Below are 15,000 nucleotides of genomic sequence, written 5' to 3'. Positions count from 1 at the left end.
GACGTCATGGCCATCTCACTCAAAAAATAGATTTTTTGCTTCTCTCAAAATCCTTTATATATATATATATATATATATATATATATATATATATATATATATATATATATATATATATATATATATATATATATACTATACTTATATAAATGCATCTATATGTATATCCACATGGACACACACATATATGTATATAAATACACACAAACACACACCCACACACACACACACACACACACACATATATATATATATATATATATATATATATATATATATATATATATATATATATATATATATATATATATATACTCATATGTAATATATATATATATATATATATATATATATATATATATATATATATATATATATGTATGTACATACATGTGCGTGTATACACTGCACCTGCAAAAAAAATCTTAATCTACAGCTTGGAAAAACTTTATCATTAACTTAATTCACAAAAATGGAGACACAAAAGGCCTGGAAAATTACTGCATTATAGGTTTAGTCTCAGTAATGTATAAAATATTTGCATAGATCATATTAGGTCGAATAGAAAGACTGCTAGACTGGACAACCAAGAGAACAGATAGGCTTTAGAAGTGGGTATTCAACAACTGGCCATACGCATGTATTTAAACAGCTAAGGGAAAAATTAACAGAGAATAACAAACCACTATGTATGACATTTTTAGACTAGAGAAAGTATTTGATTCTCTCAAACTTCAGCAGAAATGAAAGCCTTTTATTGACAAGGAATTGATGAATATCATGTTAGAACACCTTAAGATATCTATACGGGAAGTACAGCAATCCTAAAACTTCATTAAGATGGTGAGAAAATTACAATTGAGGAAAGAGTTAAATAGGAAAATCCTATTTTTCCCAGATTACTCACAGCATGGCTAGAAGAAGTTTGTAAGAATTTAGATAGGGAAAATGTAGGAATTAACATAATAAGGAATACTTTAACAACTCAAGATTTGCAGATGACATAGTGCTACTTAGTTAATTATGGTAGGAATTGCAAAAGATGATAAAAGTTTTGAACAGAGAAAGAAGAATAGTAGGACCGAAAATGAATATGAGTAAAACTGGGATAAATTTCAATGAAAATGCAGAGATTAAAACTAACGGCTATGACCGACCCTCTAGAGATTGTTAATGAATATACGTACTTAGGCTAGGAAGTCAGCGTTACTTATATATATATATATATATATATATATATATATATATATATATATATATGTATTTTTGGGCTCAAGCCATGTCGTCCTGATGGAAGTTCCTATAAGTAGCTTCCTAAGGGATATAAGTACTACAGTGATATTCCCAGAGAATTTTACCTTTAGGTATCCAGAATTATAACTCCCGGCGCGAATATCCTTAAATTTCTCTCAAGGATATCGCATAATATCAGAGGACGTATTCTTGATATGTTACATAGCAATCTGCACCCCTAATAGCGTTAACGCTTCGAGGGTTATGTGGCAGAATAGAAGGGGAGCCGTATCAAGGTTACCCTAGTTCTCATATTATTGAGTATCACAACAGCGCCATATCCAATATGGTGAACATTCCTTATTTTGTTGCGATTTCACTCAGTGGTGTTCCCTGTTGATCTGACATTTTCGATCGATTTTCAAGGATATTTATTATCCATTCTCCAGCTTCTTTCGTTTTGGCTGAAGGATGAATCAAAGTCAAGGAAAGGAACAAAATCGAAGGATGTCATGATTCTCGACCATGATAAGGCACAGGCTATCCTGTCAAGTAGCCTGAAAAAGGCGGGTTACTTGGGGTCGATGGTAACACTAGGTAACAGGCACCCTTCCTTTCTTGCTCCTGCTTCAATTTCATTCCCCTTTATAGAAAAAGCTTTTAAATCGGTTCCCAAGGCAGTGGAGGCAGATAGGCTATGCCCTGCACTCGAGGAGTGCAAGCTTCTGTCACCAGCCTTTCCCAGACAGGAGAAGGACTGGAAGGAAGTCCATTTAACTTTTTCAGTAAGAAGATTAGATGCGGATGTCGCCAGTATTATTATCATTATTATTATTACTATCCAAGCTACAGCCCTAGTTGGAAAAGCAAGATGCTATAAGCCCAGGGGCTCCAACAGGGAAAAATAGCCCAGTGGGGAAAGGAAATAAGGAAATAAATAAATGAAGAGAACAAATTAACAATAAATCATTCTAAAATAAGAAACAACGTCAAAGCAGACATGTCATATAATAAACTATCAACAACATCAAAAACAAATATGTCATAAATAAACCATAAAAAGACTATGTCCGCCTGGTCGACAAAAAAGTATTTGCTCCAACTTTGAACTTTTGAAGTTCTACTGATTCAACCACCCGATTAGGAAGATCATTCCATAACTTGGTCACAGCTGGAATAAAACTTCTAGAGTACTGCGTAGTATTGAGCCTCGTGATGGAGAAGGCCTGGCTATTAGAATTAACTGCCTGCCTAGTATTACGAACAGGATAGAATTTTCCAGGGAGATCTGAATGTAATGGATGGTCAGAGCTGTGAAAAATCTTATGCAACATGCATAATGAACTAATTGAATGACGGTGCCAGAGATTAATATCTAGATCAGGAATAAGAAATTCAATAGAACGTAAGTTTCTGTCCAACAAATTAAGATGAGAATCAGTAGCTGAAGACCAGACAGGAGAAAAATACACAAAACAAGGTAGAATGAAAGAATTAAAACACTTCTTCAGAATAGATTGATCACCGAAAATCTTGAAAGACTTTCTCAATAAGCCTATTTTTTTATGAAATTGAAGAAGACACAGACCTTATATGTTTCTCAAAAGTAAATTTACTGTCGAGAATCACACCTAAAATTTTGAAAGAGTCATACATATTTAAAGAAACATAATCAATACTGAGATCCGGATGTTGAGGAACCACCGTCCTTGACCTACTTACAATCATACTTGGAGTTTTATTAGGATTCAACTTCATACCCCATAATTTGCACCATGCACTAATTCTAGCTAAATCTCTATTAAGGGATTCACCAACCCTAGATCTACATTCAGGGGATGGAATTGATGCAAAGAGAGTAGCATCATCTGCATATGCAACAAGCTTGTTTTCTAGGCCAAACCACATGTCATGTGTATATAGTATAAAAAGTAATGGGCCAAGAACACTACCGTGTGGAACACCGGATATCACATTCCTATAATCACTATGGTGCCCATCAACAACAACTCTTTCAGATCTATTACTTAAAAAATCAATAATAATGCTAAGAAACGACCCACCCACTCCCAACTGTTTCAGTTTGAAAAAACAAGGGCCTCATGATTAACACGGTCAAAGGCAGCACTAAAATCAAGGCCAATCATACGAACTTCCCGACCACAATCAAGGGATTTCTCTACAGCATTGGAGATTGTAAGAAGGGCATCACATGCTCCAAGGCCTTTACGAAAACCAAATTGCAAACTAGGGAGTAGATGATTACCTTCAGTAAACCTATTAAGACGTTTTGCCAGAAGACGTTCAAAAACTTTAGATAATATGGGAGTTATGGAAATTGGGCGGTAATCAGTGGGACTTGAGCTACAACAAACACATTTACATAGAGGAGTAACATTACCAATTCTCCAACTAGTGCTAAAAGCTCCTCTTCTTGCTAACTTGCGCAAAATAACAGAAAACTTTGGAGCTAAGAAATCTGCTGTCTTTATGAAAAACAAAGGAAAAATAACATTTGGGTCTACACAATCCATAAGCATTAAGGTCCATCAACAGAGCTTTAATCTCACGAGATCGAAAAGTTAAACTAGTTAGTTTAGCCTCAGGAAAACAGGAATGAGGAAGTTTAAGTTTTTCATTACTCTGTTTACTGTCAAAAACATCAGCCAAAAGGGTTGCCTTTTCCTTTGGACAGTGAGTGACTGAGCCATCTGGTTTAAGTAAAGGAGGAACTGTTGCATCTACACCAAAGAGTGCAGATTTAAGGGTAGACCACCATTTATGTTCCTGAGTTGTACCAGAAAGTGTTTCTTTTATGGTTAAATTGTACTCCTTTTCAGTTGAGGCATAAACTCTCTGAGCAAAAGCTCGAAGCTGAGTATAGTTGTTCCAGGTCAAATCTGATCTGTTACCCTTCCAAAGTTGATAGGCCTCCTGCTTCTCCAAAAAAGCACGTCTACAATCATCATTGAACCACGGTTTGTCCTTCACTCGGTACCTTAGCACACGAGAAGGGATACACCTATCAATTATGTTGACTAGATTCTCATTCAAAGGGACAACAGGATCTACACTATTATATAATTGTGACCAATTCAAGCACAAAAGATCATGTAAAATCCCATTCCAGTCTTCTAGGGATTTCATATAAATTTTACAAGAATATGATATATCAGGGACAGGCTGATCAGTCTTCACTAATAATGAAATCAAGGCATGATCAGATGTCCCGACTGGAGAACTAACCTTACCAGTTATAACGCCAGGGGAGTCAGTGTATACGAGGTCCAAGCAATTACCAGACCTGTGAGTAGCTTCATTTATGATTTGCTCACAGCCTGATTCAGTGGCAAAGTCTAAAGCTCTTAAGCCATGGCGATCGGTAGGAGAGATAGAACTTAACCACTCCCTATGGTGAGCATTAAAATCACCAACAAAGACAAAAGAAGCCTTTCTATCATCTTCTTGTATCTTAGCCATAATGGTAAGAAGACAATCGAAGATAGAATCATCCATGTCTGGATTCCGGTAGATCGAACATAAATGAAAGTTGTTATGCCTGCCACAAACTTTTATTACCTGAATCTCATGACATCCACATTGATAGCAGGACTTATGAGAAGCAGGGTACTCGGTCCTAATATACACCGCCATTCCCCTGGCCCTAGGGATGGCATCACGTTTCAACATTATTGGCTTCTTAAAACCAGTTATAAGGAGCTCAGATGAGTGCCTCATATTAGAAACCAAAGTTTCTGAGCACAAAAGAATATCATACTGTCTGGACGCAACTGTAAGGTCTTGGATATTTGCATGAAGACCACGAATATTGCAATACAGAAGACGACATTGACGAAATCTAGGACGTAATGGTCCCGGATTTCGCTCAATGTCTCCAGACAGCATAAGAATGAATAGAAATAAAAAAGAGACATCATACTTATAAACTAGATTAACAAGAATTATAACAAAAACAATACGTACAGAATTATAAACAAAGTGATTGATGATACCCATAGACTATAGTAAAAAGTCGGAAAAACTGGTCAACATGGAGGAGTCGATACACCATGCAAGGCTAAATACCCTCCAGGATAGCCACTTCAACTGAAGGGAGGTCAGTAAGGATGGTTTTGAGAAGAAAAAGAATCAGAAAAAGGAAAAGACAACCTCTTGATAAACCACCAGGCATCCATGGCCCTTCTATTAAGCCTGCCCAATACACCATTTCAAAAAAACAAGAGGAAGAAAAAAAAATAAGATAGAATAGTGTGCCTGAGTGTACCCTCAAGCAAGTTCTCCTCAAACTATCAGAGTTTCTCTTGTATAGTGAACAAGAGACAAAGGAGAGACTTGCAGCCTCCCTATCTCTACAAAACTACTTAGAGTTTTGTTCATCCCATCAAAGTACCCCAGATATCCTCATGGTCTTAGCTAAAATGCCAATAGCTACCTTAGTGAAAGACCTTTATGCCTTTATGAAGCCTAGGAGAGCATGTAGGGTGCAACACTGAAACATGAGATAAGGAAGCTGATATCTTCCAAAATCTACGGTAAAGACCTCTTTCCAGATGAGGTAGTTAGGGAAGTAATTAAGAATGCCACCACGGAGAACGTAGGTCTTCTCCAAAAGTGGGGCATCCTTTCAAAGAGAAAGTCTTCCATGGTTGTGGTTCCCAAACCTAAAAGGAAGACAGGAAAGTCCGGAAATATACTTCGGGCTGTTCAACAACATCCCAAGGCTGCAACGACTGCGATGCCACAGGCAGGTGGTCAAAAATTTAATCCTACTGAGCATTCCAAGCATAGAGATGGTTCTGGTAGGAGGGAGGTTCCTTCAGGATCGTTAGACCTTCGATCCTTGGGTCCAAGGCCCAATCAAGAGGGGACTACGATAGGAAGTAGAAATGCCTTCACATCATTTCCTTAACTCCTCCTACAATCCAAAACCCTCCTGGAGGAGTATACTTAAGAGCTCTAGAACATATAGGTGGTAAGGAAAGAATAGTCCACCGTATTTCAGGGAAGGCTGTTTGGTGTTCACGAGAAGGACTCAAGAAATCTCAGAGTCATTCTGGACTTGTAGCCACTCAACAAGTTCAAATAAAACGGTGAGTTCAGAGTGTTAATCCTTCTGAACATTTGTACCCTGTGTCAAAAAGCGGTGTTTGTAGTCTTGTCAGACCTGAAAAATGTCCCTTAGCAACTTCCAGCCAATCACCCCATCACTCCTATCTAGGATTCAAGTTGCAGAAGGTAACGTATATCCTAGGAAAGATATGTCAGACTAAACACAGTCCTAAATGTCTTCATAGGATAGGCAGATTTAGTCATGCAATAACCAAGTCTAGAAATGGTTCATGCAACAATGTACCTGGACGAGAAGTTGGGGTGGGCAGCACCCGAAGTGGCTGGTCTATGAGCATCCAAGGAGATGAACCGGTTCCTGGAACATCGCTGATGCAAGACAAGCCTCAAGAAGTCTCAATTCCCTCCAGCTCAAAGGTTTCAATGGCTGTAAAATCATTGAAGTCTGTAGTCACACCAACTCTCCTTTTCCATAGGAATATAAAATGAGATTATAAGGTCGGTCAAGAGACTCGGGTAATCAGTCAGATTCCCAAGACGTTAACAAGGAGGAGTCCTAAGCTCTCTCCAGTTCGCAATATTGACAGACCCAGTGCTAAGAGCACAGCTGAAAGATGCGTCAAGAGTCTGGAGAAGGTACGCATCAAACGCTTGAAGAGATCTAAAAAGACCAATATATGTCCTTCTTTAATCGCTTCTCTAACAAAGGTTAAAGTCTGAAAGTCCCAAGACCAAGTTGGTCCTGTCATGAATGGGGAAGCTCTCTCTATGCAGATCAGACTTCCTTCGACTGATCTGGGACACCGAAGCAATAATGAGACGTCGCAATCGACAATGCTAGAAAATGTCTCATACGGTATAGGTGATGTTAACCATCCCTTACCTAAAGGGATGGCACTTGTCAGCAGTTCATATACAACCGATCCACAATGCGACAGTGGATGCTCTATTTCAGCTCAAGCCGATAGAGATGGAATGGTCCACGGACGCAGACCTATTCCCTCCCAGATGGGATCAAGTCTCAGAACTGCAAATCGACCTCATCATCACGAGCGTCTTCAAGAAACTACCTCGAAATGTTGCCCCATACGAGGACCCTCTAGTGGAATTAACAGACATCATGTCTCTGGTATAGAAGGGATGGACTCAGATATCCTGATTCATCCCATCCAATCGCCTGCTGAAGGTCCTCAACATGCTAAGATCCTTCCAAGGGGGAGTAGCTCTATTAGCTCCCAATTAGCCCAAGAGCAATATGTCCTCTTTAGTGAAGGAACTGAAGCTGAGGCTGGCTCTAGTTCTGAACCCAGGACTATATCAGAGGGTTCAGAAGCTGATTGCCTTCGATTTATCACATAGAAACTGAACACTTCATTTCATGATTTCCTTGCCCTAGCGGTTAGGAAAAGATTTGGGATCTCAGAAGCCAATATAGAATTCTTAGAAGAATATAAAACTAAGTCAGCGAGAAAACAATATGAATCTTCTTGAAAAAGTGGGTTGCGTTTGTTAAAGCAAAAGGACCGAAAGAAATTTCGATGAACTTTTGTCCACCTTCATAATCAAGGCCTGGCGGCCAACACGATAACTACGTGCAAATCAGCCTTGACTATATGCCTTTCAAGTAGATCTATTGAATGAAATCTTTTATAAGATTTCGAAGGCATGTGCAAGGCTTAGGCCTGCACCACCACCAAAGCCCATTTAATGGTCTTTGGATAATGTCCTACATTATGCCTCATCTATGAACAATGAAGATTGTTCCCTTAAGGATCTAACTCAAAAAGTTATTTTTCTGTTGGCTATAGCCTCAGGGGCTAGAGTTAGTGAAATAGTGGCCCTATCTAGAGACGAGGGCCACATACAGTTCACAGAAGTGGGAGAACAGAACCTTTTTCCTGATCCAACCTTTCTCGCTAAGAACGAGCTACCCACTAAGAGGTGGGATCCCTGGAGAATCTGCCCTCTGAAGGAAGATGTGTCTCTATGTCCTGTAGTGTCTAAAGGTCTAATTTCGTAGAACTTTAGACTTCAGGGGAGGACAGCTCTTTTAAGGAGAAACCTCTGGATCAAACTTATCCCTAAAACAACTGAGGGTGAAGCTCACCTACTTTATTCGTAGAGCAGATCCGGACAGTACTCCCGCAGGTCATGATCCGAGAAAAACTGCTTCATCACTAAACTTCTTTCAGTATACGGACTTTGAGCGTCTTCGTTCATTCACCGGATGGAAATCATCCAGAGTGTTTTACAAACACTATGCGAAACAAATCCATGAATTAAAGCACTATGTAGTGGCAGCAGGTAGCGTATTAAAACATGCCCACTAATTACTGTCACAGAACGTCCTCGCTCATATTCTGGATGGGAATCATCCAGAGTGTTCTACAAACACTATGCTAGGCAGGTCCATGGACTGAAGCATTATGTGGTGGCAGTGGGTAGAATTTTTAAACCTGCCGTCTAAGTTTGCAATGAACAGCTAATTGACTGGGCATGGTTACACTATCTCTGTTCAAGATCCTGTATAGATATCCAATATTATGCTGTATATTATTTACATTACGTACAGTTTATGAATATTAATGTACATTTGCTTTATTACTATTTTTTAGAAGAATGATATTTATTTCCATTTATCTTTTCATTACATATACTGTAAGACAACTTTTTCATTATGCATCGTGGCAACAATGTAATTATATGTGTCAACACTGCTTTTCTTTACGCCTTGTGCATATAGTAGTCAGTCGTTCAGTGGTCACTGTATCGACAAGCATGGACCTGCTTCCCGCTGCTTGTCACATTTATGTCCGTTTATCTTCATTATACAAGATTTAAAGAACCTACTAGTTTAACTTGTCACCCTCAATTCCATTTATCTCATGGATGTATGTGGCAGTATCACACACATGGCGCAGTGAATAACCGGACGTTATGGATTCCAAGACGACGACCGCCATTGCTGTTTACTTCTCGTTTCGCACATTGGATCCCTTACAGTGACTCAAGATTTTACCTACAGTGTCTCTTAAGAACGATACAGTGTTTGTGCAGTGCAGGGCTAGAGTGTCAGTGTGTTACAGTGCTGTGTTGTATTATGTTAGGTCCTTGCCAATGTTTTTGTTAGGACATTTGAACTCTGGCGCTTTTTTTCTCAGCAGCCCCATCCCCCCACCCGTCCTCCTTCTTTCATGCATCGATGGTGACTGAGGCCCGAGGCTCTCGCCCAGAGGCACGCTCACCCCACCCGCCTCCCCTCTGATCGCAACACACACTCGCTCATCTTACCCAACTACCACTTATTTCACAAGCTCACTGACAAACATTGTAATTTTTAACTATCCAAAGTGCTTTTTTCGCTCACATACAGTGATTTGGATATTTTTCTGGCTCTCTACAGATTTCAAGCTCTCATACAACACCAAACTCTATATGGCTCAGCAAGAGGAACAGCTAATTGATTTAATTGATCAGACAGAGGATCAGGCAGAGGATCAAACGGAGGGTCTGACGACAGATGAAGTACCTTTGCACCTCCCCACTGCTGATGAAGATACCAGCACCACTCTCCCTCCTCCCCTGACTCCCAATAGGCCAGGAGACCACAATAATGATATATTTCATCTCATCCATTTTCTACAGACTTCCAGCATGCAAGAACAAGACCAGCGACGACAAGAGGAGCAGACCTTTAGACTACAGATGGAGCAATCAAGACAGGAAGACAACCAGCGGTTCATGTCCCTTTTCTCCTTGCTGTCAGGACAGATTGCGGCATCGCAACCCCAGCAACCCAACCCCATAATTGCACCTCCTGTTACACCTGTTCCCCCAACCCCTGGCTTCTCAGTGGATACACCTACAACTACTAGCAAGCCTACAGTCCATCCCCCACCTCTCTTGCAACAAGATGCAACGTATCAAGCTTTTCGCCAATGAAGACTCCGTTTTGAGGATTATGCAGCATTAGTTGGACTTGATATATTACATCAAACTTTCCAGCTGATTCACCTGAGAACCTGCATCTCCCTGGACGTCCAGCGACTGCTTACGCATACACTGGGCATCCCTCCCAACACATCACTTTCCCTTACAGAAGTGTTCGACACACTGCAGAAGCACTTTCGCAGCCTTAGAAATGAAGCCTTACGACGCAGGGAATTGTTGTCCTGTAAGCAGCCTGTCGGAGAATCATTTGCAGACTACTACGCACGCCTCAAGGATCTCGCTGATGAAGTGAACTTATGCACTGGCAACCCCACCTCTTGCACAGAACGGCAATTGCAGATGGTAATTTTGATGGGTGTGAGAGACGAAGAGGTAATACAATGCCTTATCCCCCTCCAACCCTCATCTACCCTCGCAGAGTTTGTGACATGCTGCCGCTCCTACGAATCTACACGTGCAACTGCATCAGCCATTGCATCTTCCCCTAGCCAAGTCAACGCAGTATCTGCATACAAGAAGAACCAGCGTCTACAGAAGATGACTTCTCATCGATCTCCTGATCAACGTTCTCACCAGTCTCATAACAGTGACCCTTGTCAATATTGCTCTCGCAAACACGATTCCGGACAATGCCCAGCCACTGGTGCATCGTGCAATAACTGTGGACGAACAGGTCATTGGCCCCGCACTCAGAAATGTCCTGCTAAGGAAGCTCAGTGCAATAGCTGCAAGAAACAGGGACATTTTGAGATGTGTATGTCTACCAAGAAAAGTCAGTCTGGGTATACAGCTTCACCGCCTACTACTAAGTCAAACACCAGCTGCCGTTTCGTGGGTGATAACTCGGGTAGTGAGTCCCCCACACCAGTCACTGTCTCTCTGTCATTTGGCGATATATCATCACATATCCAACTAATCCCCGATACAGGAGCAGACATCACAGTGATTGGCACCATACATTTGGATGCACTCTGCATACCTCGGACAAGCCTTGAACCTCCACCCATGACAGACATCGTGACAGCAGATGGATCCCCCATGACACCGGCTGTAGGATACTTCCAGGCAAAACTTCGTCTTGGCAACAAGTCTTGCTCAGCAACCATACACGTTCATGAAGATATCCAGACTCCCCTCCTCTCTCGTGAACATTACCGAGCCCTTGCCATAGTGTCACCGGACTTCCCGAAGCCTATCCTCAAGGTGACACATGTCAACAGATGCGCTCAGTTTCTTGCCTCCGCCATGATGTCACCCGCAGCTATTAAGGACTATTTTCTTCGGCACTTTAGCGACGTCCTCATATCCAAGAAGGATCTACAAACCCAGCCATTAAAGAAAATGGCAGGGCCTCCAATGAGGATTCACCTGAAACCTGGCGCTACACCCTTCGCTGTCCATACGCCCAGGCCCATTCTGTTTGCTCTCAGAGATCAAGTGAAAGAAGATCTTGACTCCTTGGTGCAACAAGGAATCATCTGACCAGCAGGCGACAAACCCTCTGAATGGTGCCATCCCATGGTCTTGGTACCCAAGGACAAAGGTGTGCGCATCACTGTGGATCACACCCATCTAAATTCTCAGGTAGCCTGCCCTACACACCCATCACCAACGCCCCATGATGCTGTCTGCAACATCTCTCCTACTGCGAAGTACTTCACCACAGCGGATGCCCTGCATGGCTATTGGCAAATGGAGTTGGCAGAAGAGGACCGCCACCTGACTACATTTATAACTCCATACGGAAGATTCCAGCATTGTCGTGGCCCAATGGGATTTCAGCAACAGGTGATGCATACTGCCTCCGTGGAGATACGGCACTACAAGGTGTTCCCAACTGTGTGAAGGTTGTAGATGTTATCCTCCTTTCCGACGATGATCTCCCTTCCCACCTACAACACGTGCACCAGATGCTGACCAGATGCCGTCAATGACATAACCTTCAACAAGGACAAGTTCTCTGTAGCCGCCCCTAAAGTTAACTTTTGCAGTTATGTCTTATCATCCGATGGTATAGCAGCATACCCTGACAAGGTATCAGCTATACGGGACTTTCCTACACCATCTAATGTCACAGATGTCAGGTCGTTTATGGGTCTTGTCAATCAACTTGCCGACTTCATTCCAGACATCGCAGCAGCAGCACAGCCCCTACGCCCACTTATGAACCTCAAATTCTCATTCGTCTGGACATCCGGCCATGACCGAGCATTTAAGAAAGTCAAGACTGCTCTGACTTCACCTCCTGTCCTAGCACCCTTCAATCCTGCCTCGCCTGTAGTTCTACAAACAGATGCCTCACACCTATATGGTTTCGGCTATGCCCTACTACAAGCTAACGGCCTAGGTCAGATGCGTCTCGTCCAGTGTGGCTCTCATTTCCGTACGGATACTGAGACTCGTTACGCCACCATAGAACTGGAGCTACTTGCTGTCACTTGTGGTATAGCTAAGTGCCGCCTATACTTGTCTGAACTTCAGCATTTCCCCTCAATGACTGATCATCGTCCCTTGATACCGATTCTCAATCACTACACTCTAGATGCTATTGAGAATCCACGCCTTCAATGTCTCAATATGAAAGTAGCCCCCTACATCTTCACTGCAGTATGGCGCGCAGGGAAACAACTTTGCATACCAGACACCCTATCTAGCTCCCCAAACAGTCACCCCATACCTGAAGATGAAGAAGAATGCACTACTTCGACTGCATATGTCAGGCGTATCGTTGCCAGCACCGCCACTTCTACTGACGACCAAGCAACAGGACCAATCATTGAAGAGGATAAGTCTCTACAAGAAATCCGCATGGCCGGATCTCAGGATCAGGATTACAGTCGTCTCGTTCAATAGGTATCCAACGGCTTTCCCACCAACCGCTATGATCTCCCCGCTTCTGCCCTTCCGTATTGGAAGCTGTGGGACAACCTTTACGTGGATGGAGAATTGGTATTGTATGGACCCCGGATCGTCATCCTTGCAGCCCTCTGTCGACGCACCTTGGATCGACTCCACGACAGCCACTGAGGGACTGAAGCTACTCAACGTCGTGCAATGCAGACAGTATTCTAGCCAGGCATCAATGCAGATATTAAGAGTAAAGTAGAAAGCTGTGAGGCCTGCCAACAGCTTCTCCCTAGTCAGCAACAGGAACCTTACATGTGTGACGACCACCCATTCCGGCCCTTTGAAAATGTGTCGGCTGACTTCTTCCATGTAGCAGGGAAATCCTTCCTTGTTATTGCTGATAGACTTTCAGTCTGGCCTGTGGTTGTTCCCTGTGGATATGACACAACTACAGCCAGAGTTACAAGAATGTTCAGTGTCTTCTTCCGCGAGGTTGATGTTCCACTCCGCTTACGACATGTTGGAGGACCCCCATTTTCCAGCCACGACTTCAAGCAATTTGCTGACTGCTGGGGAGTTCATCACATCATCACATCTCCACATTACCCTCAGTCTAATGGACACGCAGAAGCTGCCGTAAAATCTGTTAAACACCTTATCCTCAAGACCGCCCCATCTGGGAACATAGATTGTGAAGCCTTTGATAGAGGACTGATGGAGCTTCGGAATACACCGAACCCTGCTGGACGCTCCCCTGCGCAGATTCTCTATGGCCATTCTCTCTGCACTTGTGTTCCAGCCCACCCCAGATCATTCAAAGAGGAGTGGCAAACTAAGACCGAAGATTACGACCGCTGCACTGCTGCCCAAACCGACCAGGCCGTGAGCCTTTACAACTCTCATGCCCGCCATCTACCCAAGCTCACCATCGGCCAATGAGTCAGGATACAGGACGCAACGACACTTCGATGGGACAAGATTGGTATCGTGATGGGCCGCGGAATGTCCAGAAAGTATGAAGTACGCCTTCCAAGTGGTCGTGTATGGTTTTGAAACCGACGACATTTATGCCCAGTGGCTAATATAAGTGATGACACCTCTCCCCAAGACCCTGTGTCCCCTTGTTCTGGCCAGGAAAGAGAGCCATCATCCGAACCCTCCAATGTCCCTCGTCATTCACCTCGACTAGCCCATAGAAATTACCGTTCCGCTCGAGACACTGCTACAAGCGTAAAGGGGGAGGGAGGTGTATAGATATCTAATATCATGCTGTATATTATTTACATTACGTACAGTTTATGAACATTAATGTATATTTGCTTTATCACTATTTTGAAGAAGAATGATATTTATTTCCATTTATCTTTTCATTACATATACTGTAAGACCACTTTTTCATTATGCATCGTGGCAACAATGTAATTATATGTGTCAACACTGCTTTTCTTTCCGCCATGTGCATATAGTAGTCAGTCGTTGGTCAGTGGTCAATGTATCGACAAGCATGGACCTGCTTCCCGCTGCTTGTCACATTTATGTCCGTTTATCTTCATTATACAAGATTTAAAGAACCTACTAGTTTAACTTGTCACCCTCAATTCCATTTATCTCATGGATGTATGTGGTAGTATCACACACAGATCCCAGGTGTGGAATTATACAGATAGCACTAGTGCCGTGTGTATGTAGTACATAGTGTTGATAGAATGTAACCAGTACAGAATTTTCGAAGGGAAGTTTTATTACAAAAATTTTCCTCAATCTGAGAGTGGCAGTCATCATTTCTTTCCGTTTCATGAATGAAGTATAATTTTTTTATATGTTATGTGTATAATTCCGTTATCATGCTACATTCGTTTTACTGGTTAATTCATTTAGTCA

At 42.1% G+C, this 15,000-nt stretch overlaps 1 pseudogene; it reads left to right on the top strand.

The window, feature by feature from the left end:
* The first annotated feature begins 13,431 nt into the window (after positions 1–13,431).
* Positions 13,432–14,373, top strand: LOC137640619 (uncharacterized; annotated as a pseudogene).
* The last annotated feature ends 627 nt before the right edge of the window (positions 14,374–15,000 follow it).

The sequence above is a fragment of the Palaemon carinicauda genome, chromosome 5, assembly GCF_036898095.1.
Source record: "Palaemon carinicauda isolate YSFRI2023 chromosome 5, ASM3689809v2, whole genome shotgun sequence".
In the NCBI taxonomy this organism is placed as follows: Eukaryota; Metazoa; Arthropoda; class Malacostraca; order Decapoda; family Palaemonidae; genus Palaemon; species Palaemon carinicauda.
Note: the sequence above shows the minus strand (reverse complement) of the source record. Positions and strands in the feature narration are given on the sequence as shown.